This window comes from Aquarana catesbeiana, linkage group LG13, assembly GCF_042186555.1.
Source record: "Aquarana catesbeiana isolate 2022-GZ linkage group LG13, ASM4218655v1, whole genome shotgun sequence".
Lineage (NCBI taxonomy): Eukaryota > Metazoa > Chordata > Amphibia > Anura > Ranidae > Aquarana > Aquarana catesbeiana.
The window spans coordinates 164,525,546-164,543,859 of NC_133336.1; the positions used below are offsets into that span (position 1 = coordinate 164,525,546).

The 18,314-nt window shown below is 56.6% G+C and overlaps 83 non-coding genes and 1 pseudogene across 83 annotated transcripts; all 84 read left to right on the forward strand.

The window, feature by feature from the left end:
- The first annotated feature begins 66 nt into the window (after positions 1-66).
- LOC141120969 (5S ribosomal RNA) lies at positions 67-185 on the forward strand. Its single transcript, XR_012240113.1, has one exon. It is a non-coding gene; the product is annotated as a 5S ribosomal RNA (ribosomal RNA).
- A 99-nt stretch (positions 186-284) lies between these two features.
- LOC141120970 (5S ribosomal RNA) lies at positions 285-403 on the forward strand. Its single transcript, XR_012240114.1, has one exon. It is a non-coding gene; the product is annotated as a 5S ribosomal RNA (ribosomal RNA).
- A 100-nt stretch (positions 404-503) lies between these two features.
- LOC141119942 (5S ribosomal RNA) lies at positions 504-622 on the forward strand. Its single transcript, XR_012239275.1, has one exon. It is a non-coding gene; the product is annotated as a 5S ribosomal RNA (ribosomal RNA).
- A 100-nt stretch (positions 623-722) lies between these two features.
- LOC141120269 (5S ribosomal RNA) lies at positions 723-841 on the forward strand. Its single transcript, XR_012239594.1, has one exon. It is a non-coding gene; the product is annotated as a 5S ribosomal RNA (ribosomal RNA).
- Positions 842-941: 100 nt separating this feature from the next.
- LOC141120971 (5S ribosomal RNA) lies at positions 942-1,060 on the forward strand. Its single transcript, XR_012240115.1, has one exon. It is a non-coding gene; the product is annotated as a 5S ribosomal RNA (ribosomal RNA).
- A 98-nt stretch (positions 1,061-1,158) lies between these two features.
- LOC141119950 (5S ribosomal RNA) lies at positions 1,159-1,277 on the forward strand. The gene has a single exon (XR_012239283.1). It is a non-coding gene; the product is annotated as a 5S ribosomal RNA (ribosomal RNA).
- Positions 1,278-1,376: 99 nt separating this feature from the next.
- On the forward strand, positions 1,377-1,495 carry LOC141120451 (5S ribosomal RNA). Its single transcript, XR_012239771.1, has one exon. It is a non-coding gene; the product is annotated as a 5S ribosomal RNA (ribosomal RNA).
- Positions 1,496-1,593: 98 nt separating this feature from the next.
- On the forward strand, positions 1,594-1,712 carry LOC141120972 (5S ribosomal RNA). Its single transcript, XR_012240116.1, has one exon. It is a non-coding gene; the product is annotated as a 5S ribosomal RNA (ribosomal RNA).
- Positions 1,713-1,811: 99 nt separating this feature from the next.
- LOC141120973 (5S ribosomal RNA) lies at positions 1,812-1,930 on the forward strand. The gene has a single exon (XR_012240117.1). It is a non-coding gene; the product is annotated as a 5S ribosomal RNA (ribosomal RNA).
- Positions 1,931-2,030: 100 nt separating this feature from the next.
- LOC141120257 (5S ribosomal RNA) lies at positions 2,031-2,149 on the forward strand. The gene has a single exon (XR_012239583.1). It is a non-coding gene; the product is annotated as a 5S ribosomal RNA (ribosomal RNA).
- A 100-nt stretch (positions 2,150-2,249) lies between these two features.
- On the forward strand, positions 2,250-2,368 carry LOC141120974 (5S ribosomal RNA). Its single transcript, XR_012240118.1, has one exon. It is a non-coding gene; the product is annotated as a 5S ribosomal RNA (ribosomal RNA).
- A 99-nt stretch (positions 2,369-2,467) lies between these two features.
- On the forward strand, positions 2,468-2,586 carry LOC141120976 (5S ribosomal RNA). The gene has a single exon (XR_012240120.1). It is a non-coding gene; the product is annotated as a 5S ribosomal RNA (ribosomal RNA).
- Positions 2,587-2,684: 98 nt separating this feature from the next.
- On the forward strand, positions 2,685-2,793 carry LOC141120619 (5S ribosomal RNA; annotated as a pseudogene).
- Positions 2,794-2,891: 98 nt separating this feature from the next.
- LOC141120977 (5S ribosomal RNA) lies at positions 2,892-3,010 on the forward strand. Its single transcript, XR_012240121.1, has one exon. It is a non-coding gene; the product is annotated as a 5S ribosomal RNA (ribosomal RNA).
- Positions 3,011-3,109: 99 nt separating this feature from the next.
- Positions 3,110-3,228, forward strand: LOC141120978 (5S ribosomal RNA). The gene has a single exon (XR_012240122.1). It is a non-coding gene; the product is annotated as a 5S ribosomal RNA (ribosomal RNA).
- Positions 3,229-3,328: 100 nt separating this feature from the next.
- LOC141120979 (5S ribosomal RNA) lies at positions 3,329-3,447 on the forward strand. The gene has a single exon (XR_012240123.1). It is a non-coding gene; the product is annotated as a 5S ribosomal RNA (ribosomal RNA).
- A 100-nt stretch (positions 3,448-3,547) lies between these two features.
- Positions 3,548-3,666, forward strand: LOC141120981 (5S ribosomal RNA). The gene has a single exon (XR_012240124.1). It is a non-coding gene; the product is annotated as a 5S ribosomal RNA (ribosomal RNA).
- Positions 3,667-3,765: 99 nt separating this feature from the next.
- LOC141120982 (5S ribosomal RNA) lies at positions 3,766-3,884 on the forward strand. Its single transcript, XR_012240125.1, has one exon. It is a non-coding gene; the product is annotated as a 5S ribosomal RNA (ribosomal RNA).
- A 98-nt stretch (positions 3,885-3,982) lies between these two features.
- On the forward strand, positions 3,983-4,101 carry LOC141120390 (5S ribosomal RNA). The gene has a single exon (XR_012239712.1). It is a non-coding gene; the product is annotated as a 5S ribosomal RNA (ribosomal RNA).
- A 99-nt stretch (positions 4,102-4,200) lies between these two features.
- LOC141120983 (5S ribosomal RNA) lies at positions 4,201-4,319 on the forward strand. Its single transcript, XR_012240126.1, has one exon. It is a non-coding gene; the product is annotated as a 5S ribosomal RNA (ribosomal RNA).
- A 100-nt stretch (positions 4,320-4,419) lies between these two features.
- On the forward strand, positions 4,420-4,538 carry LOC141120179 (5S ribosomal RNA). Its single transcript, XR_012239506.1, has one exon. It is a non-coding gene; the product is annotated as a 5S ribosomal RNA (ribosomal RNA).
- Positions 4,539-4,638: 100 nt separating this feature from the next.
- LOC141120137 (5S ribosomal RNA) lies at positions 4,639-4,757 on the forward strand. Its single transcript, XR_012239465.1, has one exon. It is a non-coding gene; the product is annotated as a 5S ribosomal RNA (ribosomal RNA).
- Positions 4,758-4,856: 99 nt separating this feature from the next.
- Positions 4,857-4,975, forward strand: LOC141120984 (5S ribosomal RNA). Its single transcript, XR_012240127.1, has one exon. It is a non-coding gene; the product is annotated as a 5S ribosomal RNA (ribosomal RNA).
- Positions 4,976-5,073: 98 nt separating this feature from the next.
- Positions 5,074-5,192, forward strand: LOC141120985 (5S ribosomal RNA). Its single transcript, XR_012240129.1, has one exon. It is a non-coding gene; the product is annotated as a 5S ribosomal RNA (ribosomal RNA).
- Positions 5,193-5,290: 98 nt separating this feature from the next.
- Positions 5,291-5,409, forward strand: LOC141120316 (5S ribosomal RNA). Its single transcript, XR_012239640.1, has one exon. It is a non-coding gene; the product is annotated as a 5S ribosomal RNA (ribosomal RNA).
- A 99-nt stretch (positions 5,410-5,508) lies between these two features.
- Positions 5,509-5,627, forward strand: LOC141120986 (5S ribosomal RNA). The gene has a single exon (XR_012240130.1). It is a non-coding gene; the product is annotated as a 5S ribosomal RNA (ribosomal RNA).
- Positions 5,628-5,727: 100 nt separating this feature from the next.
- Positions 5,728-5,846, forward strand: LOC141120988 (5S ribosomal RNA). Its single transcript, XR_012240132.1, has one exon. It is a non-coding gene; the product is annotated as a 5S ribosomal RNA (ribosomal RNA).
- A 99-nt stretch (positions 5,847-5,945) lies between these two features.
- Positions 5,946-6,064, forward strand: LOC141120587 (5S ribosomal RNA). Its single transcript, XR_012239901.1, has one exon. It is a non-coding gene; the product is annotated as a 5S ribosomal RNA (ribosomal RNA).
- A 100-nt stretch (positions 6,065-6,164) lies between these two features.
- Positions 6,165-6,283, forward strand: LOC141120989 (5S ribosomal RNA). The gene has a single exon (XR_012240133.1). It is a non-coding gene; the product is annotated as a 5S ribosomal RNA (ribosomal RNA).
- Positions 6,284-6,383: 100 nt separating this feature from the next.
- LOC141120990 (5S ribosomal RNA) lies at positions 6,384-6,502 on the forward strand. The gene has a single exon (XR_012240134.1). It is a non-coding gene; the product is annotated as a 5S ribosomal RNA (ribosomal RNA).
- A 99-nt stretch (positions 6,503-6,601) lies between these two features.
- Positions 6,602-6,720, forward strand: LOC141120992 (5S ribosomal RNA). The gene has a single exon (XR_012240135.1). It is a non-coding gene; the product is annotated as a 5S ribosomal RNA (ribosomal RNA).
- A 98-nt stretch (positions 6,721-6,818) lies between these two features.
- Positions 6,819-6,937, forward strand: LOC141120119 (5S ribosomal RNA). Its single transcript, XR_012239448.1, has one exon. It is a non-coding gene; the product is annotated as a 5S ribosomal RNA (ribosomal RNA).
- A 99-nt stretch (positions 6,938-7,036) lies between these two features.
- LOC141120993 (5S ribosomal RNA) lies at positions 7,037-7,155 on the forward strand. The gene has a single exon (XR_012240136.1). It is a non-coding gene; the product is annotated as a 5S ribosomal RNA (ribosomal RNA).
- Positions 7,156-7,253: 98 nt separating this feature from the next.
- LOC141120994 (5S ribosomal RNA) lies at positions 7,254-7,372 on the forward strand. The gene has a single exon (XR_012240137.1). It is a non-coding gene; the product is annotated as a 5S ribosomal RNA (ribosomal RNA).
- Positions 7,373-7,471: 99 nt separating this feature from the next.
- On the forward strand, positions 7,472-7,590 carry LOC141120995 (5S ribosomal RNA). The gene has a single exon (XR_012240138.1). It is a non-coding gene; the product is annotated as a 5S ribosomal RNA (ribosomal RNA).
- A 100-nt stretch (positions 7,591-7,690) lies between these two features.
- Positions 7,691-7,809, forward strand: LOC141119938 (5S ribosomal RNA). Its single transcript, XR_012239271.1, has one exon. It is a non-coding gene; the product is annotated as a 5S ribosomal RNA (ribosomal RNA).
- A 100-nt stretch (positions 7,810-7,909) lies between these two features.
- Positions 7,910-8,028, forward strand: LOC141118927 (5S ribosomal RNA). Its single transcript, XR_012238283.1, has one exon. It is a non-coding gene; the product is annotated as a 5S ribosomal RNA (ribosomal RNA).
- Positions 8,029-8,127: 99 nt separating this feature from the next.
- On the forward strand, positions 8,128-8,246 carry LOC141120996 (5S ribosomal RNA). Its single transcript, XR_012240139.1, has one exon. It is a non-coding gene; the product is annotated as a 5S ribosomal RNA (ribosomal RNA).
- Positions 8,247-8,344: 98 nt separating this feature from the next.
- On the forward strand, positions 8,345-8,463 carry LOC141120997 (5S ribosomal RNA). Its single transcript, XR_012240140.1, has one exon. It is a non-coding gene; the product is annotated as a 5S ribosomal RNA (ribosomal RNA).
- A 98-nt stretch (positions 8,464-8,561) lies between these two features.
- On the forward strand, positions 8,562-8,680 carry LOC141120434 (5S ribosomal RNA). The gene has a single exon (XR_012239754.1). It is a non-coding gene; the product is annotated as a 5S ribosomal RNA (ribosomal RNA).
- A 99-nt stretch (positions 8,681-8,779) lies between these two features.
- On the forward strand, positions 8,780-8,898 carry LOC141120998 (5S ribosomal RNA). Its single transcript, XR_012240141.1, has one exon. It is a non-coding gene; the product is annotated as a 5S ribosomal RNA (ribosomal RNA).
- A 100-nt stretch (positions 8,899-8,998) lies between these two features.
- Positions 8,999-9,117, forward strand: LOC141120139 (5S ribosomal RNA). The gene has a single exon (XR_012239467.1). It is a non-coding gene; the product is annotated as a 5S ribosomal RNA (ribosomal RNA).
- Positions 9,118-9,217: 100 nt separating this feature from the next.
- Positions 9,218-9,336, forward strand: LOC141121000 (5S ribosomal RNA). The gene has a single exon (XR_012240143.1). It is a non-coding gene; the product is annotated as a 5S ribosomal RNA (ribosomal RNA).
- Positions 9,337-9,435: 99 nt separating this feature from the next.
- LOC141121001 (5S ribosomal RNA) lies at positions 9,436-9,554 on the forward strand. Its single transcript, XR_012240144.1, has one exon. It is a non-coding gene; the product is annotated as a 5S ribosomal RNA (ribosomal RNA).
- A 98-nt stretch (positions 9,555-9,652) lies between these two features.
- Positions 9,653-9,771, forward strand: LOC141120391 (5S ribosomal RNA). Its single transcript, XR_012239713.1, has one exon. It is a non-coding gene; the product is annotated as a 5S ribosomal RNA (ribosomal RNA).
- A 99-nt stretch (positions 9,772-9,870) lies between these two features.
- LOC141119939 (5S ribosomal RNA) lies at positions 9,871-9,989 on the forward strand. Its single transcript, XR_012239272.1, has one exon. It is a non-coding gene; the product is annotated as a 5S ribosomal RNA (ribosomal RNA).
- A 100-nt stretch (positions 9,990-10,089) lies between these two features.
- LOC141119042 (5S ribosomal RNA) lies at positions 10,090-10,208 on the forward strand. Its single transcript, XR_012238396.1, has one exon. It is a non-coding gene; the product is annotated as a 5S ribosomal RNA (ribosomal RNA).
- Positions 10,209-10,307: 99 nt separating this feature from the next.
- LOC141121002 (5S ribosomal RNA) lies at positions 10,308-10,426 on the forward strand. The gene has a single exon (XR_012240145.1). It is a non-coding gene; the product is annotated as a 5S ribosomal RNA (ribosomal RNA).
- A 98-nt stretch (positions 10,427-10,524) lies between these two features.
- On the forward strand, positions 10,525-10,643 carry LOC141121003 (5S ribosomal RNA). The gene has a single exon (XR_012240146.1). It is a non-coding gene; the product is annotated as a 5S ribosomal RNA (ribosomal RNA).
- Positions 10,644-10,741: 98 nt separating this feature from the next.
- On the forward strand, positions 10,742-10,860 carry LOC141120435 (5S ribosomal RNA). Its single transcript, XR_012239755.1, has one exon. It is a non-coding gene; the product is annotated as a 5S ribosomal RNA (ribosomal RNA).
- Positions 10,861-10,959: 99 nt separating this feature from the next.
- Positions 10,960-11,078, forward strand: LOC141121004 (5S ribosomal RNA). The gene has a single exon (XR_012240147.1). It is a non-coding gene; the product is annotated as a 5S ribosomal RNA (ribosomal RNA).
- A 100-nt stretch (positions 11,079-11,178) lies between these two features.
- Positions 11,179-11,297, forward strand: LOC141120140 (5S ribosomal RNA). The gene has a single exon (XR_012239468.1). It is a non-coding gene; the product is annotated as a 5S ribosomal RNA (ribosomal RNA).
- A 100-nt stretch (positions 11,298-11,397) lies between these two features.
- Positions 11,398-11,516, forward strand: LOC141121005 (5S ribosomal RNA). Its single transcript, XR_012240148.1, has one exon. It is a non-coding gene; the product is annotated as a 5S ribosomal RNA (ribosomal RNA).
- Positions 11,517-11,615: 99 nt separating this feature from the next.
- On the forward strand, positions 11,616-11,734 carry LOC141121006 (5S ribosomal RNA). The gene has a single exon (XR_012240149.1). It is a non-coding gene; the product is annotated as a 5S ribosomal RNA (ribosomal RNA).
- A 98-nt stretch (positions 11,735-11,832) lies between these two features.
- Positions 11,833-11,951, forward strand: LOC141120392 (5S ribosomal RNA). Its single transcript, XR_012239714.1, has one exon. It is a non-coding gene; the product is annotated as a 5S ribosomal RNA (ribosomal RNA).
- A 99-nt stretch (positions 11,952-12,050) lies between these two features.
- LOC141121007 (5S ribosomal RNA) lies at positions 12,051-12,169 on the forward strand. The gene has a single exon (XR_012240150.1). It is a non-coding gene; the product is annotated as a 5S ribosomal RNA (ribosomal RNA).
- Positions 12,170-12,269: 100 nt separating this feature from the next.
- Positions 12,270-12,388, forward strand: LOC141120180 (5S ribosomal RNA). Its single transcript, XR_012239507.1, has one exon. It is a non-coding gene; the product is annotated as a 5S ribosomal RNA (ribosomal RNA).
- A 100-nt stretch (positions 12,389-12,488) lies between these two features.
- LOC141120141 (5S ribosomal RNA) lies at positions 12,489-12,607 on the forward strand. Its single transcript, XR_012239469.1, has one exon. It is a non-coding gene; the product is annotated as a 5S ribosomal RNA (ribosomal RNA).
- Positions 12,608-12,706: 99 nt separating this feature from the next.
- On the forward strand, positions 12,707-12,825 carry LOC141121008 (5S ribosomal RNA). The gene has a single exon (XR_012240151.1). It is a non-coding gene; the product is annotated as a 5S ribosomal RNA (ribosomal RNA).
- Positions 12,826-12,923: 98 nt separating this feature from the next.
- On the forward strand, positions 12,924-13,042 carry LOC141121009 (5S ribosomal RNA). Its single transcript, XR_012240152.1, has one exon. It is a non-coding gene; the product is annotated as a 5S ribosomal RNA (ribosomal RNA).
- Positions 13,043-13,140: 98 nt separating this feature from the next.
- On the forward strand, positions 13,141-13,259 carry LOC141120318 (5S ribosomal RNA). Its single transcript, XR_012239642.1, has one exon. It is a non-coding gene; the product is annotated as a 5S ribosomal RNA (ribosomal RNA).
- Positions 13,260-13,358: 99 nt separating this feature from the next.
- On the forward strand, positions 13,359-13,477 carry LOC141121011 (5S ribosomal RNA). The gene has a single exon (XR_012240154.1). It is a non-coding gene; the product is annotated as a 5S ribosomal RNA (ribosomal RNA).
- Positions 13,478-13,575: 98 nt separating this feature from the next.
- Positions 13,576-13,694, forward strand: LOC141120319 (5S ribosomal RNA). The gene has a single exon (XR_012239643.1). It is a non-coding gene; the product is annotated as a 5S ribosomal RNA (ribosomal RNA).
- A 99-nt stretch (positions 13,695-13,793) lies between these two features.
- On the forward strand, positions 13,794-13,912 carry LOC141121012 (5S ribosomal RNA). The gene has a single exon (XR_012240155.1). It is a non-coding gene; the product is annotated as a 5S ribosomal RNA (ribosomal RNA).
- Positions 13,913-14,012: 100 nt separating this feature from the next.
- LOC141121013 (5S ribosomal RNA) lies at positions 14,013-14,131 on the forward strand. Its single transcript, XR_012240156.1, has one exon. It is a non-coding gene; the product is annotated as a 5S ribosomal RNA (ribosomal RNA).
- A 99-nt stretch (positions 14,132-14,230) lies between these two features.
- On the forward strand, positions 14,231-14,349 carry LOC141120541 (5S ribosomal RNA). The gene has a single exon (XR_012239857.1). It is a non-coding gene; the product is annotated as a 5S ribosomal RNA (ribosomal RNA).
- Positions 14,350-14,449: 100 nt separating this feature from the next.
- On the forward strand, positions 14,450-14,568 carry LOC141121014 (5S ribosomal RNA). Its single transcript, XR_012240157.1, has one exon. It is a non-coding gene; the product is annotated as a 5S ribosomal RNA (ribosomal RNA).
- Positions 14,569-14,668: 100 nt separating this feature from the next.
- LOC141121015 (5S ribosomal RNA) lies at positions 14,669-14,787 on the forward strand. Its single transcript, XR_012240158.1, has one exon. It is a non-coding gene; the product is annotated as a 5S ribosomal RNA (ribosomal RNA).
- Positions 14,788-14,886: 99 nt separating this feature from the next.
- Positions 14,887-15,005, forward strand: LOC141117828 (5S ribosomal RNA). Its single transcript, XR_012237223.1, has one exon. It is a non-coding gene; the product is annotated as a 5S ribosomal RNA (ribosomal RNA).
- A 98-nt stretch (positions 15,006-15,103) lies between these two features.
- LOC141120120 (5S ribosomal RNA) lies at positions 15,104-15,222 on the forward strand. The gene has a single exon (XR_012239449.1). It is a non-coding gene; the product is annotated as a 5S ribosomal RNA (ribosomal RNA).
- A 99-nt stretch (positions 15,223-15,321) lies between these two features.
- LOC141117829 (5S ribosomal RNA) lies at positions 15,322-15,440 on the forward strand. Its single transcript, XR_012237224.1, has one exon. It is a non-coding gene; the product is annotated as a 5S ribosomal RNA (ribosomal RNA).
- Positions 15,441-15,538: 98 nt separating this feature from the next.
- LOC141117830 (5S ribosomal RNA) lies at positions 15,539-15,657 on the forward strand. The gene has a single exon (XR_012237225.1). It is a non-coding gene; the product is annotated as a 5S ribosomal RNA (ribosomal RNA).
- Positions 15,658-15,756: 99 nt separating this feature from the next.
- LOC141117831 (5S ribosomal RNA) lies at positions 15,757-15,875 on the forward strand. Its single transcript, XR_012237226.1, has one exon. It is a non-coding gene; the product is annotated as a 5S ribosomal RNA (ribosomal RNA).
- Positions 15,876-15,975: 100 nt separating this feature from the next.
- LOC141119940 (5S ribosomal RNA) lies at positions 15,976-16,094 on the forward strand. The gene has a single exon (XR_012239273.1). It is a non-coding gene; the product is annotated as a 5S ribosomal RNA (ribosomal RNA).
- Positions 16,095-16,194: 100 nt separating this feature from the next.
- On the forward strand, positions 16,195-16,313 carry LOC141119159 (5S ribosomal RNA). Its single transcript, XR_012238509.1, has one exon. It is a non-coding gene; the product is annotated as a 5S ribosomal RNA (ribosomal RNA).
- A 99-nt stretch (positions 16,314-16,412) lies between these two features.
- On the forward strand, positions 16,413-16,531 carry LOC141117832 (5S ribosomal RNA). Its single transcript, XR_012237227.1, has one exon. It is a non-coding gene; the product is annotated as a 5S ribosomal RNA (ribosomal RNA).
- Positions 16,532-16,629: 98 nt separating this feature from the next.
- LOC141117834 (5S ribosomal RNA) lies at positions 16,630-16,748 on the forward strand. Its single transcript, XR_012237229.1, has one exon. It is a non-coding gene; the product is annotated as a 5S ribosomal RNA (ribosomal RNA).
- A 98-nt stretch (positions 16,749-16,846) lies between these two features.
- On the forward strand, positions 16,847-16,965 carry LOC141120436 (5S ribosomal RNA). The gene has a single exon (XR_012239756.1). It is a non-coding gene; the product is annotated as a 5S ribosomal RNA (ribosomal RNA).
- A 99-nt stretch (positions 16,966-17,064) lies between these two features.
- On the forward strand, positions 17,065-17,183 carry LOC141117835 (5S ribosomal RNA). Its single transcript, XR_012237230.1, has one exon. It is a non-coding gene; the product is annotated as a 5S ribosomal RNA (ribosomal RNA).
- A 100-nt stretch (positions 17,184-17,283) lies between these two features.
- On the forward strand, positions 17,284-17,402 carry LOC141120142 (5S ribosomal RNA). The gene has a single exon (XR_012239470.1). It is a non-coding gene; the product is annotated as a 5S ribosomal RNA (ribosomal RNA).
- A 100-nt stretch (positions 17,403-17,502) lies between these two features.
- LOC141117836 (5S ribosomal RNA) lies at positions 17,503-17,621 on the forward strand. The gene has a single exon (XR_012237231.1). It is a non-coding gene; the product is annotated as a 5S ribosomal RNA (ribosomal RNA).
- A 99-nt stretch (positions 17,622-17,720) lies between these two features.
- Positions 17,721-17,839, forward strand: LOC141117837 (5S ribosomal RNA). The gene has a single exon (XR_012237232.1). It is a non-coding gene; the product is annotated as a 5S ribosomal RNA (ribosomal RNA).
- Positions 17,840-17,937: 98 nt separating this feature from the next.
- LOC141119894 (5S ribosomal RNA) lies at positions 17,938-18,056 on the forward strand. The gene has a single exon (XR_012239227.1). It is a non-coding gene; the product is annotated as a 5S ribosomal RNA (ribosomal RNA).
- A 99-nt stretch (positions 18,057-18,155) lies between these two features.
- LOC141117838 (5S ribosomal RNA) lies at positions 18,156-18,274 on the forward strand. The gene has a single exon (XR_012237233.1). It is a non-coding gene; the product is annotated as a 5S ribosomal RNA (ribosomal RNA).
- The last annotated feature ends 40 nt before the right edge of the window (positions 18,275-18,314 follow it).

Sequence of the window (18,314 nt, forward strand, 5' to 3'; positions counted from 1 at the left end):
TTTTTTTCCTCGTTTCCCATCTTGGTGCCGCCAAAGTCAAGAGGGTTGAGCGTGCCGTAAGAGATCGCCTACGGCCACATCACCCTGAAAGCGCCCGATCTCGTCTGATCTCGGAGGCTAAGCAGGGTCGGGCCTGGTTAGTACCTGGATGGGAGACCGCCTGGGAATACCAGGTGCCGTAGGCTTCTTTTTTTTGGGGGAGTTCTGGACTTGCCCTGTTTTTTTCCTCGTTTCCCATCTTGGCGCCGCCAAGGTCAAGAGGGTTGAGCGTGCCGTTAGAGATCGCCTACGGCCACATCACCCTGAAAGCGCCCGATCTCGTCTGATCTCGGAGGCTAAGCAGGGTCGGGCCTGGTTAGTACCTGGATGGGAGACCGCCTGGGAATACCAGGTGCCGTAGGCTTCTTTTTTTTGGGGGAGTTCTGGACTTGCCCTGTTTTTTTTCCTCGTTTCCCATCTTGGCGCCGCCAAGGTCAAGAGGGTTGAGCGTGCTGTTAGAGATCGTCTACGGCCACATCACCCTGAAAGCGCCCGATCTCGTCTGATCTCGGAGGCTAAGCAGGGTCGGGCCTGGTTAGTACCTGGATGGGAGACCGCCTGGGAATACCAGGTGCCGTAGGCTTCTTTTTTTGGGGGGCGTTCTGGACTTGCCCTGTTTTTTTTCCTCGTTTCCCATCTTGGCGCCGCCAAGGTCAAGAGGGTTGAGCGTGCCGTTAGGGATCGGCTACGGCCACATCACCCTGAAAGCGCCCGATCTCGTCTGATCTCGGAGGCTAAGCAGGGTCGGGCCTGGTTAGTACCTGGATGGGAGACCGCCTGGGAATACCAGGTGCCGTAGGCTTCTTTTTTTTGGGGGAGTTCTGGACTTGCCCTGTTTTTTTTCCTCGTTTCCCATCTTGGCGCCGCCAAGGTCAAGAGGGTTGAGCGTGCCGTTAGAGATCGCCTACGGCCACATCACCCTGAAAGCGCCCGATCTCGTCTGATCTCGGAGGCTAAGCAGGGTCGGGCCTGGTTAGTACCTGGATGGGAGACCGCCTGGGAATACCAGGTGCCGTAGGCTTCTTCTTTTCTTGGAGTTCTGGACTTGCCCTGTTTTTTTCCTCGTTTCCCATCTTGGTGCCGCCAAAGTCAAGAGGGTTGAGCGTGCCGTAAGAGATCGCCTATGGCCACATCACCCTGAAAGCGCCCGATCTCGTCTGATCTCGGAGGCTAAGCAGGGTCGGGCCTGGTTAGTACCTGGATGGGAGACCGCCTGGGAATACCAGGTGCCGTAGGCTTCTTTTTTTCTTGGATTTCTGGACTTGCCCTGTTTTTTTTCCTCGTTTCCCATCTTGGCGCCGCCAAGGTCAAGAGGGTTGAGCGTGCCGTTAGAGATCGCCTACGGCCACATCACCCTGAAAGCGCCCAATCTCGTCTGATCTCGGAGGCTAAGCAGGGTCGGGCCTGGTTAGTACCTGGATGGGAGACCGCCTGGGAATACCAGGTGCCGTAGGCTTCTTTTTTTCTTGGAGTTCTGGACTTGCCCTGTTTTTTTCCTCGTTTCCCATCTTGGTGCCGCCAAAGTCAAGAGGGTTGAGCGTGCCGTAAGAGATCGCCTACGGCCACATCACCCTGAAAGCGCCCGATCTCGTCTGATCTCGGAGGCTAAGCAGGGTCGGGCCTGGTTAGTACCTGGATGGGAGACCGCCTGGGAATACCAGGTGCCGTAGGCTTCTTTTTTTTGGGGGAGTTCTGGACTTGCCCTGTTTTTTTCCTCGTTTCCCATCTTGGCGCCGCCAAGGTCAAGAGGGTTGAGCGTGCCGTTAGAGATCGCCTACGGCCACATCACCCTGAAAGCGCCCGATCTCGTCTGATCTCGGAGGCTAAGCAGGGTCGGGCCTGGTTAGTACCTGGATGGGAGACCGCCTGGGAATACCAGGTGCCGTAGGCTTCTTTTTTTTGGGGGAGTTCTGGACTTGCCCTGTTTTTTTTCCTCGTTTCCCATCTTGGCGCCGCCAAGGTCAAGAGGGTTGAGCGTGCCTTTAGAGATCGCCTACGGCCACATCACCCTGAAAGCGCCCGATCTCGTCTGATCTCGGAGGCTAAGCAGGGTCGGGCCTGGTTAGTACCTGGATGGGAGACCGCCTGGGAATACCAGGTGCCGTAAGCTTCTTTTTTTGGGGGGCGTTCTGGACTTGCCCTGTTTTTTTTCCTCGTTTCCCATCTTGGCGCCGCCAAGGTCAAGAGGGTTGAGCGTGCCGTTAGAGATCGCCTACGGCCACATCACCCTGAAAGCGCCCGATCTCGTCTGATCTCGGAGGCTAAGCAGGGTCGGGCCTGGTTAGTACCTGGATGGGAGACCGCCTGGGAATACCAGGTGCCGTAGGCTTCTTTTTTTCTTGGATTTCTGGACTTGCCCTGTTTTTTTTCCTCGTTTCCCATCTTGGCGCCGCCAAGGTCAAGAGGGTTGAGCGTGCCGTTAGAGATTGCCTACGGCCACATCACCCTGAAAGCGCCCGATCTCGTCTGATCTCGGAGGCTAAGCAGGGTCGGGCCTGGTTAGTACCTGGATGGGAGACCGCCTGGGAATACCAGGTGCCGTAGGCTTCTTTTTTTCTTGGAGTTCTGGACTTGCCCTGTTTTTTTCCTCGTTTCCCATCTTGGTGCCGCCAAAGTCAAGAGGGTTGAGCGTGCCGTAAGAGATCGCCTACGGCCACATCACCCTGAAAGCGCCTGATCTCGGAGGCTAAGCAGGGTCGGGCCTGGTTAGTACCTGGATGGGAGACCGCCTGGGAATACCAGGTGCCGTAGGCTTCTTTTTTTCTTGGAGTTCTGGACTTGCCCTGTTTTTTTCCTCGTTTCCCATCTTGGTGCCGCCAAAGTCAAGAGGGTTGAGCGTGCCGTAAGAGATCGCCTACGGCCACATCACCCTGAAAGCGCCCGATCTCGTCTGATCTCGGAGGCTAAGCAGGGTCGGGCCTGGTTAGTACCTGGATGGGAGACCGCCTGGGAATACCAGGTGCCGTAGGCTTCTTTTTTTTGGGGGAGTTCTGGACTTGCCCTGTTTTTTTCCTCGTTTCCCATCTTGGCGCCGCCAAGGTCAAGAGGGTTGAGCGTGCCGTTAGAGATCGCCTACGGCCACATCACCCTGAAAGCGCCCGATCTCGTCTGATCTCGGAGGCTAAGCAGGGTCGGGCCTGGTTAGTACCTGGATGGGAGACCGCCTGGGAATACCAGGTGCCGTAGGCTTCTTTTTTTTGGGGGAGTTCTGGACTTGCCCTGTTTTTTTTCCTCGTTTCCCATCTTGGCGCCGCCAAGGTCAAGAGGGTTGAGCGTGCCATTAGAGATCGCCTACGGCCACATCACCCTGAAAGCGCCCGATCTCGTCTGATCTCGGAGGCTAAGCAGGGTCGGGCCTGGTTAGTACCTGGATGGGAGACCGCCTGGGAATACCAGGTGCCGTAGGCTTCTTTTTTTGGGGGGCGTTCTGGACTTGCCCTGTTTTTTTTCCTCGTTTCCCATCTTGGCGCCGCCAAGGTCAAGAGGGTTGAGCGTGCCGTTAGAGATCGCCTACGGCCACATCACCCTGAAAGCGCCCGATCTCGTCTGATCTCGGAGGCTAAGCAGGGTCGGGCCTGGTTAGTACCTGGATGGGAGACCGCCTGGGAATACCAGGTGCCGTAGGCTTCTTTTTTTCTTGGATTTCTGGACTTGCCCTGTTTTTTTTCCTCGTTTCCCATCTTGGCGCCGCCAAGGTCAAGAGGGTTGAGCGTGCCGTTAGAGATCGCCTACGGCCACATCACCCTGAAAGCGCCCGATCTCGTCTGATCTCGGAGGCTAAGCAGGGTCGGGCCTGGTTAGTACCTGGATGGGAGACCGCCTGGGAATACCAGGTGCCGTAGGCTTCTTTTTTTCTTGGAGTTCTGGACTTGCCCTGTTTTTTTCCTCGTTTCCCATCTTGGTGCCGCCAAAGTCAAGAGGGTTGAGCGTGCCGTAAGAGATCGCCTACAGCCACATCACCCTGAAAGCGCCCGATCTCGTCTGATCTCGGAGGCTAAGCAGGGTCGGGCCTGGTTAGTACCTGGATGGGAGACCGCCTGGGAATACCAGGTGCCGTAGGCTTCTTTTTTTTGGGGGAGTTCTGGACTTGCCCTGTTTTTTTCCTCGTTTCCCATCTTGGCGCCGCCAAGGTCAAGAGGGTTGAGCGTGCCGTTAGAGATCGCCTACGGCCACATCACCCTGAAAGCGCCCGATCTCGTCTGATCTCGGAGGCTAAGCAGGGTCGGGCCTGGTTAGTACCTGGATGGGAGACCGCCTGGGAATACCAGGTGCCGTAGGCTTCTTTTTTTTGGGGGAGTTCTGGACTTGCCCTGTTTTTTTTCCTCGTTTCCCATCTTGGCGCCGCCAAGGTCAAGAGGGTTGAGCGTGCCGTTAGAGATCGCCTACGGCCACATCACCCTGAAAGCGCCCGATCTCGTCTGATCTCGGAGGCTAAGCAGGGTCGGGCCTGGTTAGTACCTGGACGGGAGACCGCCTGGGAATACCAGGTGCCGTAGGCTTCTTTTTTTGGGGGGCGTTCTGGACTTGCCCTGTTTTTTTTCCTCGTTTCCCATCTTGGCGCCGCCAAGGTCAAGAGGGTTGAGCGTGCCGTTAGAGATCACCTACGGCCACATCACCCTGAAAGCGCCCGATCTCGTCTGATCTCGGAGGCTAAGCAGGGTCGGGCCTGGTTAGTACCTGGATGGGAGACCGCCTGGGAATACCAGGTGCCGTAGGCTTCTTTTTTTCTTGGATTTCTGGACTTGCCCTGTTTTTTTTCCTCGTTTCCCATCTTGGCGCCGCCAAGGTCAAGAGGGTTGAGCGTGCCGTTAGAGATCGCCTACGGCCACATCACCCTGAAAGCGCCCGATCTCGTCTGATCTCGGAGGCTAAGCAGGGTCGGGCCTGGTTAGTACCTGGATGGGAGACCGCCTGGGAATACCAGGTGCCGTAGGCTTCTTTTTTTCTTGGCGTTCTGGACTTGCCCTGTTTTTTTCCTCGTTTCCCATCTTGGTGCCGCCAAAGTCAAGAGGGTTGAGCGTGCCGTAAGAGATCGCCTACGGCCACATCACCCTGAAAGCGCCCGATCTCGTCTGATCTCGGAGGCTAAGCAGGGTCGGGCCTGGTTAGTACCTGGATGGGAGACCGCCTGGGAATACCAGGTGCCGTAGGCTTCTTTTTTTCTTGGAGTTCTGGACTTGCCCTGTTTTTTTCCTCGTTTCCCATCTTGGTGCCGCCAAAGTCAAGAGGGTTGAGCGTGCCGTAAGAGATCGCCTACGGCCACATCACCCTGAAAGCGCCCGATCTTGTCTGATCTCGGAGGCTAAGCAGGGTCGGGCCTGGTTAGTACCTGGATGGGAGACCGCCTGGGAATACCAGGTGCCGTAGGCTTCTTTTTTTTGGGGGAGTTCTGGACTTGCCCTGTTTTTTTCCTCGTTTCCCATCTTGGCGCCGCCAAGGTCAAGAGGGTTGAGCGTGCCGTTAGAGATCGCCTACGGCCACATCACCCTGAAAGCGCCCGATCTCGTCTGATCTCGGAGGCTAAGCAGGGTCGGGCCTGGTTAGTACCTGGATGGGAGACCGCCTGGGAATACCAGGTGCCGTAGGCTTCTTTTTTTGGGGGGCGTTCTGGACTTGCCCTGTTTTTTTTCCTCGTTTCCCATCTTGGCGCCGCCAAGGTCAAGAGGGTTGAGCGTGCCGTTAGAGATCGCCTACGGCCACATCACCCTGAAAGCGCCCGATCTCGTCTGATCTCGGAGGCTAAGCAGGGTCGGGCCTGGTTAGTACCTGGATGGGAGACCGCCTGGGAATACCAGGTGCCGTAGGCTTCTTTTTTTTGGGGGAGTTCTGGACTTGCCCTGTTTTTTTCCTCGTTTCCCATCTTGGCGCCGCCAAGGTCAAGAGGGTTGAGCGTGCCGTTAGAGATCACCTACGGCCCCATCACCCTGAAAGCGCCCAATCTCGTCTGATCTCGGAGGCTAAGCAGGGTCGGGCCTGGTTAGTACCTGGATGGGAGACCGCCTGGGAATACCAGGTGCCGTAGGCTTCTTTTTTTTGGGGGAGTTCTGGACTTGCCCTGTTTTTTTTCCTCGTTTCCCATCTTGGCGCCGCCAAGGTCAAGAGGGTTGAGCGTGCCGTTAGAGATCGCCTACGGCCACATCACCCTGAAAGCGCCCGATCTCGTCTGATCTCGGAGGCTAAGCAGGGTCGGGCCTGGTTAGTACCTGGATGGGAGACCGCCTGGGAATACCAGGTGCCGTAGGCTTCTTTTTTTGGGGGGCGTTCTGGACTTGCCCTGTTTTTTTTCCTCGTTTCCCATCTTGGCGCCGCCAAGGTCAAGAGGGTTGAGCGTGCCGTTAGAGATCGCCTACGGCCACATCACCCTGAAAGCGCCCGATCTCGTCTGATCTCGGAGGCTAAGCAGGGTCGGGCCTGGTTAGTACCTGGATGGGAGACCGCCTGGGAATACCAGGTGCCGTAGGCTTCTTTTTTTCTTGGATTTCTGGACTTGCCCTGTTTTTTTTCCTCGTTTCCCATCTTGGCGCCGCCAAGGTCAAGAGGGTTGAGCGTGCCGTTAGAGATCGCCTACGGCCACATCACCCTGAAAGCGCCCGATCTCGTCTGATCTCGGAGGCTAAGCAGGGTCGGGCCTGGTTAGTACCTGGATGGGAGACCGCCTGGGAATACCAGGTGCCGTAGGCTTCTTTTTTTCTTGGAGTTCTGGACTTGCCCTGTTTTTTTCCTCGTTTCCCATCTTGATGCCGCCAAAGTCAAGAGGGTTGAGCGTGCCAGAAGAGATCGCCTACGGCCACATCACCCTGAAAGCGCCCGATCTCGTCTGATCTCGGAGGCTAAGTAGGGTCGGGCCTGGTTAGTACCTGGATGGGAGACCGCCTGGGAATACCAGGTGCCGTAGGCTTCTTTTTTTCTTGGATTTCTGGACTTGCCCTGTTTTTTTTCCTCGTTTCCCATCTTGGCGCCGCCAAGGTCAAGAGGGTTGAGCGTGCCGTTAGAGATCGCCTACGGCCACATCACCCTGAAAGCGCCCGATCTCGTCTGATCTCGGAGGCTAAGCAGGGTCGGGCCTGGTTAGTACCTGGATGGGAGACCGCCTGGGAATACCAGGTGCCGTAGGCTTCTTTTTTTCTTGGAGTTCTGGACTTGCCCTGTTTTTTTCCTCGTTTCCCATCTTGGTGCCGCCAAAGTCAAGAGGGTTGAGCGTGCCGTAAGAGATCGCCTACGGCCACATCACCCTGAAAGCGCCCGATCTCGTCTGATCTCGGAGGCTAAGCAGGGTCGGGCCTGGTTAGTACCTGGATGGGAGACCGCCTGGGAATACCAGGTGCCGTAGGCTTCTTTTTTTTGGGGGAGTTCTGGACTTGCCCTGTTTTTTTCCTCGTTTCCCATCTTGGCGCCGCCAAGGTCAAGAGGGTTGAGCGTGCCGTTAGAGATCGCCTACGGCCACATCACCCTGAAAGCGCCCGATCTCGTCTGATCTCGGAGGCTAAGCAGGGTCGGGCCTGGTTAGTACCTGGATGGGAGACCGCCTGGGAATACCAGGTGCCGTAGGCTTCTTTTTTTTGGGGGAGTTCTGGACTTGCCCTGTTTTTTTTCCTCGTTTCCCATCTTGGCGCCGCCAAGGTCAAGAGGGTTGAGCGTGCCGTTAGAGATCGCCTACGGCCACATCACCCTGAAAGCGCCCGATCTCGTCTGATCTCGGAGGCTAAGCAGGGTCGGGCCTGGTTAGTACCTGGATGGGAGACCGCCTGGGAGTACCAGGTGCCGTAGGCTTCTTTTTTTGGGGGGCGTTCTGGACTTGCCCTGTTTTTTTTCCTCGTTTCCCATCTTGGCGCCGCCAAGGTCAAGAGGGTTGAGCGTGCCGTTAGAGATCGCCTACGGCCACATCACCCTGAAAGCACCCGATCTCGTCTGATCTCGGAGGCTAAGCAGGGTCGGGCCTGGTTAGTACCTGGATGGGAGACCGCCTGGGAATACCAGGTGCCGTAGGCTTCTTTTTTTCTTGGATTTCTGGACTTGCCCTGTTTTTTTTCCTCGTTTCCCATCTTGGCGCCGCCAAGGTCAAGAGGGTTGAGCGTGCCGTTAGAGATCGCCTACGGCCACATCACCCTGAAAGCGCCCGATCTCGTCTGATCTCGGAGGCTAAGCAGGGTCGGGCCTGGTTAGTACCTGGATGGGAGACCGCCTGGGAATACCAGGTGCCGTAGGCTTCTTTTTTTCTTGGAGTTCTGGACTTGCCCTGTTTTTTTCCTCGTTTCCCATCTTGGTGCCGCCAAAGTCAAGAGGGTTGAGCGTGCCGTAAAAGATCGCCTACGGCCACATCACCCTGAAAGCGCCCGATCTCGTCTGATCTCGGAGGCTAAGCAGGGTCGGGCCTGGTTAGTACCTGGATGGGAGACCGCCTGGGAATACCAGGTGCCGTAGGCTTCTTTTTTTCTTGGAGTTCTGGACTTGCCCTGTTTTTTTCCTCGTTTCCCATCTTGGTGCCGCCAAAGTCAAGAGGGTTGAGCGTGCCGTAAGAGATCGCCTACGGCCACATGACCCTGAAAGCGCCCGATCTCGTCTGATCTCGGAGGCTAAGCAGGGTCGGGCCTGGTTAGTACCTGGATGGGAGACCGCCTGGGAATACCAGGTGCCGTAGGCTTCTTTTTTTTGGGGGAGTTCTGGACTTGCCCTGTTTTTTTCCTCGTTTCCCATCTTGGCGCCGCCAAGGTCAAGAGGGTTGAGCGTGCCGTTAGAGATCGCCTACGGCCACATCACCCTGAAAGCGCCCGATCTCGTCTGATCTCGGAGGCTAAGCAGGGTCGGGCCTGGTTAGTACCTGGATGGGAGACCGCCTGGGAATACCAGGTGCCGTAGGCTTCTTTTTTTTGGGGGAGTTCTGGACTTGCCCTGTTTTTTTTCCTCGTTTCCCATCTTGGCGCCGCCAAGGTCAAGAGGGTTGAGCGTGCCGTTAGAGATCACCTACGGCCACATCACCCTGAAAGCGCCCGATCTCGTCTGATCTCGGAGGCTAAGCAGGGTCGGGCCTGGTTAGTACCTGGATGGGAGACCGCCTGGGAATACCAGGTGCCGTAGGCTTCTTTTTTTGGGGGGCGTTCTGGACTTGCCCTGTTTTTTTTCCTCGTTTCCCATCTTGGCGCCGCCAAGGTCAAGAGGGTTGAGCGTGCCGTTAGAGATCGCCTACGGCCACATCACCCTGAAAGCGCCCGATCTCGTCTGATCTCGGAGGCTAAGCAGGGTCGGGCCTGGTTAGTACCTGGATGGGAGACCGCCTGGGAATACCAGGTGCCGTAGGCTTCTTTTTTTCTTGGATTTCTGGACTTGCCCTGTTTTTTTTCCTCGTTTCCCATCTTGGCGCCGCCAAGGTCAAGAGGGTTGAGCGTGCCGTTAGAGATCGCCTACGGCCACATCACCCTGAAAGCGCCCGATCTCGTCTGATCTCGGAGGCTAAGCAGGGTCGGGCCTGGTTAGTACCTGGATGGGAGACCGCCTGGGAATACCAGGTGCCGTAGGCTTCTTTTTTTCTTGGAGTTCTGGACTTGCCCTGTTTTTTTCCTCGTTTCCCATCTTGGTGCCGCCAAAGTCAAGAGGGTTGAGCGTGCCGTAAGAGATCGCCTACAGCCACATCACCCTGAAAGCGCCCGATCTCGTCTGATCTCGGAGGCTAAGCAGGGTCGGGCCTGGTTAGTACCTGGATGGGAGACCGCCTGGGAATACCAGGTGCCGTAGGCTTCTTTTTTTTGGGGGAGTTCTGGACTTGCCCTGTTTTTTTCCTCGTTTCCCATCTTGGCGCCGCCAAGGTCAAGAGGGTTGAGCGTGCCGTTAGAGATCGCCTACGGCCACATCACCCTGAAAGCGCCCGATCTCGTCTGATCTCGGAGGCTAAGCAGGGTCGGGCCTGGTTAGTACCTGGATGGGAGACCGCCTGGGAGTACCAGGTGCCGTAGGCTTCTTTTTTTGGGGGGCGTTCTGGACTTGCCCTGTTTTTTTTCCTCGTTTCCCATCTTGGCGCCGCCAAGGTCAAGAGGGTTGAGCGTGCCGTTAGAGATCGCCTACGGCCACATCACCCTGAAAGCACCCGATCTCGTCTGATCTCGGAGGCTAAGCAGGGTCGGGCCTGGTTAGTACCTGGATGGGAGACCGCCTGGGAATACCAGGTGCCGTAGGCTTCTTTTTTTCTTGGATTTCTGGACTTGCCCTGTTTTTTTTCCTCGTTTCCCATCTTGGCGCCGCCAAGGTCAAGAGGGTTGAGCGTGCCGTTAGAGATCGCCTACGGCCACATCACCCTGAAAGCGCCCGATCTCGTCTGATCTCGGAGGCTAAGCAGGGTCGGGCCTGGTTAGTACCTGGATGGGAGACCGCCTGGGAATACCAGGTGCCGTAGGCTTCTTTTTTTCTTGGAGTTCTGGACTTGCCCTGTTTTTTTCCTCGTTTCCCATCTTGGTGCCGCCAAAGTCAAGAGGGTTGAGCGTGCCGTAAAAGATCGCCTACGGCCACATCACCCTGAAAGCGCCCGATCTCGTCTGATCTCGGAGGCTAAGCAGGGTCGGGCCTGGTTAGTACCTGGATGGGAGACCGCCTGGGAATACCAGGTGCCGTAGGCTTCTTTTTTTCTTGGAGTTCTGGACTTGCCCTGTTTTTTTCCTCGTTTCCCATCTTGGTGCCGCCAAAGTCAAGAGGGTTGAGCGTGCCGTAAGAGATCGCCTACGGCCACATGACCCTGAAAGCGCCCGATCTCGTCTGATCTCGGAGGCTAAGCAGGGTCGGGCCTGGTTAGTACCTGGATGGGAGACCGCCTGGGAATACCAGGTGCCGTAGGCTTCTTTTTTTTGGGGGAGTTCTGGACTTGCCCTGTTTTTTTCCTCGTTTCCCATCTTGGCGCCGCCAAGGTCAAGAGGGTTGAGCGTGCCGTTAGAGATCGCCTACGGCCACATCACCCTGAAAGCGCCCGATCTCGTCTGATCTCGGAGGCTAAGCAGGGTCGGGCCTGGTTAGTACCTGGATGGGAGACCGCCTGGGAATACCAGGTGCCGTAGGCTTCTTTTTTTTGGGGGAGTTCTGGACTTGCCCTGTTTTTTTTCCTCGTTTCCCATCTTGGCGCCGCCAAGGTCAAGAGGGTTGAGCGTGCCGTTAGAGATCACCTACGGCCACATCACCCTGAAAGCGCCCGATCTCGTCTGATCTCGGAGGCTAAGCAGGGTCGGGCCTGGTTAGTACCTGGATGGGAGACCGCCTGGGAATACCAGGTGCCGTAGGCTTCTTTTTTTGGGGGGCGTTCTGGACTTGCCCTGTTTTTTTTCCTCGTTTCCCATCTTGGCGCCGCCAAGGTCAAGAGGGTTGAGCGTGCCGTTAGAGATCGCCTACGGCCACATCACCCTGAAAGCGCCCGATCTCGTCTGATCTCGGAGGCTAAGCAGGGTCGGGCCTGGTTAGTACCTGGATGGGAGACCGCCTGGGAATACCAGGTGCCGTAGGCTTCTTTTTTTCTTGGATTTCTGGACTTGCCCTGTTTTTTTTCCTCGTTTCCCATCTTGGCGCCGCCAAGGTCAAGAGGGTTGAGCGTGCCGTTAGAGATCGCCTACGGCCACATCACCCTGAAAGCGCCCGATCTCGTCTGATCTCGGAGGCTAAGCAGGGTCGGGCCTGGTTAGTACCTGGATGGGAGACCGCCTGGGAATACCAGGTGCCGTAGGCTTCTTTTTTTCTTGGAGTTCTGGACTTGCCCTGTTTTTTTCCTCGTTTCCCATCTTGGTGCCGCCAAAGTCAAGAGGGTTGAGCGTGCCGTAAGAGATCGCCTACAGCCACATCACCCTGAAAGCGCCCGATCTCGTCTGATCTCGGAGGCTAAGCAGGGTCGGGCCTGGTTAGTACCTGGATGGGAGACCGCCTGGGAATACCAGGTGCCGTAGGCTTCTTTTTTTTGGGGGAGTTCTGGACTTGCCCTGTTTTTTTCCTCGTTTCCCATCTTGGCGCCGCCAAGGTCAAGAGGGTTGAGCGTGCCGTTAGAGATCGCCTACGGCCACATCACCCTGAAAGCGCCCGATCTCGTCTGATCTCGGAGGCTAAGCAGGGTCGGGCCTGGTTAGTACCTGGATGGGAGACCGCCTGGGAATACCAGGTGCCGTAGGCTTCTTTTTTTTGGGGGAGTTCTGGACTTGCCCTGTTTTTTTTCCTCGTTTCCCATCTTGGCGCCGCCAAGGTCAAGAGGGTTGAGCGTGCCGTTAGAGATCGCCTACGGCCACATCACCCTGAAAGCGCCCGATCTCGTCTGATCTCGGAGGCTAAGCAGGGTCGGGCCTGGTTAGTACCTGGACGGGAGACCGCCTGGGAATACCAGGTGCCGTAGGCTTCTTTTTTTGGGGGGCGTTCTGGACTTGCCCTGTTTTTTTTCCTCGTTTCCCATCTTGGCGCCGCCAAGGTCAAGAGGGTTGAGCGTGCCGTTAGAGATCACCTACGGCCACATCACCCTGAAAGCGCCCGATCTCGTCTGATCTCGGAGGCTAAGCAGGGTCGGGCCTGGTTAGTACCTGGATGGGAGACCGCCTGGGAATACCAGGTGCCGTAGGCTTCTTTTTTTCTTGGATTTCTGGACTTGCCCTGTTTTTTTTCCTCGTTTCCCATCTTGGCGCCGCCAAGGTCAAGAGGGTTGAGCGTGCCGTTAGAGATCGCCTACGGCCACATCACCCTGAAAGCGCCCGATCTCGTCTGATCTCGGAGGCTAAGCAGGGTCGGGCCTGGTTAGTACCTGGATGGGAGACCGCCTGGGAATACCAGGTGCCGTAGGCTTCTTTTTTTCTTGGCGTTCTGGACTTGCCCTGTTTTTTTCCTCGTTTCCCATCTTGGTGCCGCCAAAGTCAAGAGGGTTGAGCGTGCCGTAAGAGATCGCCTACGGCCACATCACCCTGAAAGCGCCCGATCTCGTCTGATCTCGGAGGCTAAGCAGGGTCGGGCCTGGTTAGTACCTGGATGGGAGACCGCCTGGGAATACCAGGTGCCGTAGGCTTCTTTTTTTCTTGGAGTTCTGGACTTGCCCTGTTTTTTTCCTCGTTTCCCATCTTGGTGCCGCCAAAGTCAAGAGGGTTGAGCGTGCCGTAAGAGATCGCCTACGGCCACATCACCCTGAAAGCGCCCGATCTTGTCTGATCTCGGAGGCTAAGCAGGGTCGGGCCTGGTTAGTACCTGGATGGGAGACCGCCTGGGAATACCAGGTGCCGTAGGCTTCTTTTTTTTGGGGGAGTTCTGGACTTGCCCTGTTTTTTTCCTCGTTTCCCATCTTGGCGCCGCCAAGGTCAAGAGGGTTGAGCGTGCCGTTAGAGATCGCCTACGGCCACATCACCCTGAAAGCGCCCGATCTCGTCTGATCTCGGAGGCTAAGCAGGGTCGGGCCTGGTTAGTACCTGGATGGGAGACCGCCTGGGAATACCAGGTGCCGTAGGCTTCTTTTTTTCTTGGAGTTCTGGACTTGCCCTGTTTTTTTCCTCGTTTCCCATCTTGGTGCCGCCAAAGTCAAGAGGGTTGAGCGTGCCGTAAGAGATCGCCTACGGCCACATCACCCTGAAAGCGCCCGATCTTGTCTGATCTCGGAGGCTAAGCAGGGTCGGGCCTGGTTAGTACCTGGATGGGAGACCGCCTGGGAATACCAGGTGCCGTAGGCTTCTTTTTTTTGGGGGAGTTCTGGACTTGCCCTGTTTTTTTCCTCGTTTCCCATCTTGGCGCCGCCAAGGTCAAGAGGGTTGAGCGTGCCGTTAGAGATCGCCTACGGCCACATCACCCTGAAAGCGCCCGATCTCGTCTGATCTCGGAGGCTAAGCAGGGTCGGGCCTGGTTAGTACCTGGATGGGAGACCGCCTGGGAATACCAGGTGCCGTAGGCTTCTTTTTTTGGGGGGCGTTCTGGACTTGCCCTGTTTTTTTTCCTCGTTTCCCATCTTGGCGCCGCCAAGGTCAAGAGGGTTGAGCGTGCCGTTAGAGATCGCCTACGGCCACATCACCCTGAAAGCGCCCGATCTCGTCTGATCTCGGAGGCTAAGCAGGGTCGGGCCTGGTTAGTACCTGGATGGGAGACCGCCTGGGAATACCAGGTGCCGTAGGCTTCTTTTTTTTGGGGGAGTTCTGGACTTGCCCTGTTTTTTTCCTCGTTTCCCATCTTGGCGCCGCCAAGGTCAAGAGGGTTGAGCGTGCCGTTAGAGATCACCTACGGCCACATCACCCTGAAAGCGCCCAATCTCGTCTGATCTCGGAGGCTAAGCAGGGTCGGGCCTGGTTAGTACCTGGATGGGAGACCGCCTGGGAATACCAGGTGCCGTAGGCTTCTTTTTTTTGGGGGAGTTCTGGACTTGCCCTGTTTTTTTTCCTCGTTTCCCATCTTGGCGCCGCCAAGGTCAAGAGGGTTGAGCGTGCCGTTAGAGATCGCCTACGGCCACATCACCCTGAAAGCGCCCGATCTCGTCTGATCTCGGAGGCTAAGCAGGGTCGGGCCTGGTTAGTACCTGGATGGGAGACCGCCTGGGAATACCAGGTGCCGTAGGCTTCTTTTTTTGGGGGGCGTTCTGGACTTGCCCTGTTTTTTTTCCTCGTTTCCCATCTTGGCGCCGCCAAGGTCAAGAGGGTTGAGCGTGCCGTTAGAGATCGCCTACGGCCACATCACCCTGAAAGCGCCCGATCTCGTCTGATCTCGGAGGCTAAGCAGGGTCGGGCCTGGTTAGTACCTGGATGGGAGACCGCCTGGGAATACCAGGTGCCGTAGGCTTCTTTTTTTCTTGGATTTCTGGACTTGCCCTGTTTTTTTTCCTCGTTTCCCATCTTGGCGCCGCCAAGGTCAAGAGGGTTGAGCGTGCCGTTAGAGATCGCCTACGGCCACATCACCCTGAAAGCGCCCGATCTCGTCTGATCTCGGAGGCTAAGCAGGGTCGGGCCTGGTTAGTACCTGGATGGGAGACCGCCTGGGAATACCAGGTGCCGTAGGCTTCTTTTTTTCTTGGAGTTCTGGACTTGCCCTGTTTTTTTCCTCGTTTCCCATCTTGATGCCGCCAAAGTCAAGAGGGTTGAGCGTGCCAGAAGAGATCGCCTACGGCCACATCACCCTGAAAGCGCCCGATCTCGTCTGATCTCGGAGGCTAAGTAGGGTCGGGCCTGGTTAGTACCTGGATGGGAGACCGCCTGGGAATACCAGGTGCCGTAGGCTTCTTTTTTTCTTGGATTTCTGGACTTGCCCTGTTTTTTTTCCTCGTTTCCCATCTTGGCGCCGCCAAGGTCAAGAGGGTTGAGCGTGCCGTTAGAGATCGCCTACGGCCACATCACCCTGAAAGCGCCCGATCTCGTCTGATCTCGGAGGCTAAGCAGGGTCGGGCCTGGTTAGTACCTGGATGGGAGACCGCCTGGGAATACCAGGTGCCGTAGGCTTCTTTTTTTCTTGGAGTTCTGGACTTGCCCTGTTTTTTTCCTCGTTTCCCATCTTGGTGCCGCCAAAGTCAAGAGGGTTGAGCGTGCCGTAAGAGATCGCCTACGGCCACATCACCCTGAAAGCGCCCGATCTCGTCTGATCTCGGAGGCTAAGCAGGGTCGGGCCTGGTTAGTACCTGGATGGGAGACCGCCTGGGAATACCAGGTGCCGTAGGCTTCTTTTTTTTGGGGGAGTTCTGGACTTGCCCTGTTTTTTTCCTCGTTTCCCATCTTGGCGCCGCCAAGGTCAAGAGGGTTGAGCGTGCCGTTAGAGATCGCCTACGGCCACATCACCCTGAAAGCGCCCGATCTCGTCTGATCTCGGAGGCTAAGCAGGGTCGGGCCTGGTTAGTACCTGGATGGGAGACCGCCTGGGAATACCAGGTGCCGTAGGCTTCTTTTTTTTGGGGGAGTTCTGGACTTGCCCTGTTTTTTTTCCTCGTTTCCCATCTTGGCGCCGCCAAGGTCAAGAGGGTTGAGCGTGCCGTTAGAGATCGCCTACGGCCACATCACCCTGAAAGCGCCCGATCTCGTCTGATCTCGGAGGCTAAGCAGGGTCGGGCCTGGTTAGTACCTGGATGGGAGACCGCCTGGGAGTACCAGGTGCCGTAGGCTTCTTTTTTTGGGGGGCGTTCTGGACTTGCCCTGTTTTTTTTCCTCGTTTCCCATCTTGGCGCCGCCAAGGTCAAGAGGGTTGAGCGTGCCGTTAGAGATCGCCTACGGCCACATCACCCTGAAAGCACCCGATCTCGTCTGATCTCGGAGGCTAAGCAGGGTCGGGCCTGGTTAGTACCTGGATGGGAGACCGCCTGGGAATACCAGGTGCCGTAGGCTTCTTTTTTTCTTGGATTTCTGGACTTGCCCTGTTTTTTTTCCTCGTTTCCCATCTTGGCGCCGCCAAGGTCAAGAGGGTTGAGCGTGCCGTTAGAGATCGCCTACGGCCACATCACCCTGAAAGCGCCCGATCTCGTCTGATCTCGGAGGCTAAGCAGGGTCGGGCCTGGTTAGTACCTGGATGGGAGACCGCCTGGGAATACCAGGTGCCGTAGGCTTCTTTTTTTCTTGGAGTTCTGGACTTGCCCTGTTTTTTTCCTCGTTTCCCATCTTGGTGCCGCCAAAGTCAAGAGGGTTGAGCGTGCCGTAAAAGATCGCCTACGGCCACATCACCCTGAAAGCGCCCGATCTCGTCTGATCTCGGAGGCTAAGCAGGGTCGGGCCTGGTTAGTACCTGGATGGGAGACCGCCTGGGAATACCAGGTGCCGTAGGCTTCTTTTTTTCTTGGAGTTCTGGACTTGCCCTGTTTTTTTCCTCGTTTCCCATCTTGGTGCCGCCAAAGTCAAGAGGGTTGAGCGTGCCGTAAGAGATCGCCTACGGCCACATGACCCTGAAAGCGCCCGATCTCGTCTGATCTCGGAGGCTAAGCAGGGTCGGGCCTGGTTAGTACCTGGATGGGAGACCGCCTGGGAATACCAGGTGCCGTAGGCTTCTTTTTTTTGGGGGAGTTCTGGACTTGCCCTGTTTTTTTCCTCGTTTCCCATCTTGGCGCCGCCAAGGTCAAGAGGGTTGAGCGTGCCGTTAGAGATCGCCTACGGCCACATCACCCTGAAAGCGCCCGATCTCGTCTGATCTCGGAGGCTAAGCAGGGTCGGGCCTGGTTAGTACCTGGATGGGAGACCGCCTGGGAATACCAGGTGCCGTAGGCTTCTTTTTTTTGGGGGAGTTCTGGACTTGCCCTGTTTTTTTTCCTCGTTTCCCATCTTGGCGCCGCCAAGGTCAAGAGGGTTGAGCGTGCCGTTAGAGATCACCTACGGCCACATCACCCTGAAAGCGCCCGATCTCGTCTGATCTCGGAGGCTAAGCAGGGTCGGGCCTGGTTAGTACCTGGATGGGAGACCGCCTGGGAATACCAGGTGCCGTAGGCTTCTTTTTTTGGGGGGCGTTCTGGACTTGCCCTGTTTTTTTTCCTCGTTTCCCATCTTGGCGCCGCCAAGGTCAAGAGGGTTGAGCGTGCCGTTAGAGATCGCCTACGGCCACATCACCCTGAAAGCGCCCGATCTCGTCTGATCTCGGAGGCTAAGCAGGGTCGGGCCTGGTTAGTACCTGGATGGGAGACCGCCTGGGAATACCAGGTGCCGTAGGCTTCTTTTTTTCTTGGATTTCTGGACTTGCCCTGTTTTTTTTCCTCGTTTCCCATCTTGGCGCCGCCAAGGTCAAGAGGGTTGAGCGTGCCGTTAGAGATCGCCTACGGCCACATCACCCTGAAAGCGCCCGATCTCGTCTGATCTCGGAGGCTAAGCAGGGTCGGGCCTGGTTAGTACCTGGATGGGAGACCGCCTGGGAATACCAGGTGCCGTAGGCTTCTTTTTTTCTTGGAGTTCTGGACTTGCCCTGTTTTTTTCCTCGTTTCCCATCTTGGTGCCGCCAAAGTCAAGAGGGTTGAGCGTGCTGTAAGAGATCGCCTACGGCCACATCACCCTGAAAGCGCCCGATCTCGTCTGATCTCGGAGGCTAAGCAGGGTCGGGCCTGGTTAGTACCTGGATGGGAGACCGCTTGGGAATACCAGGTGCCGTAGGCTTCTTTTTTTTGGGGGAGTTCTGGACTTGCCCTGTTTTTTTCCTCGTTTCCCATCTTGGCGCCGCCAAGGTCAAGAGGGTTGAGCGTGCCGTTAGAGATCGCCTACGGCCACATCACCCTGAAAGCGCCCGATCTCGTCTGATCTCGGAGGCTAAGCAGGGTCGGGCCTGGTTAGTACCTGGATGGGAGACCGCCTGGGAATACCAGGTGCCGTAGGCTTCTTTTTTTGGGGGGCGTTCTGGACTTGCCCTGTTTTTTT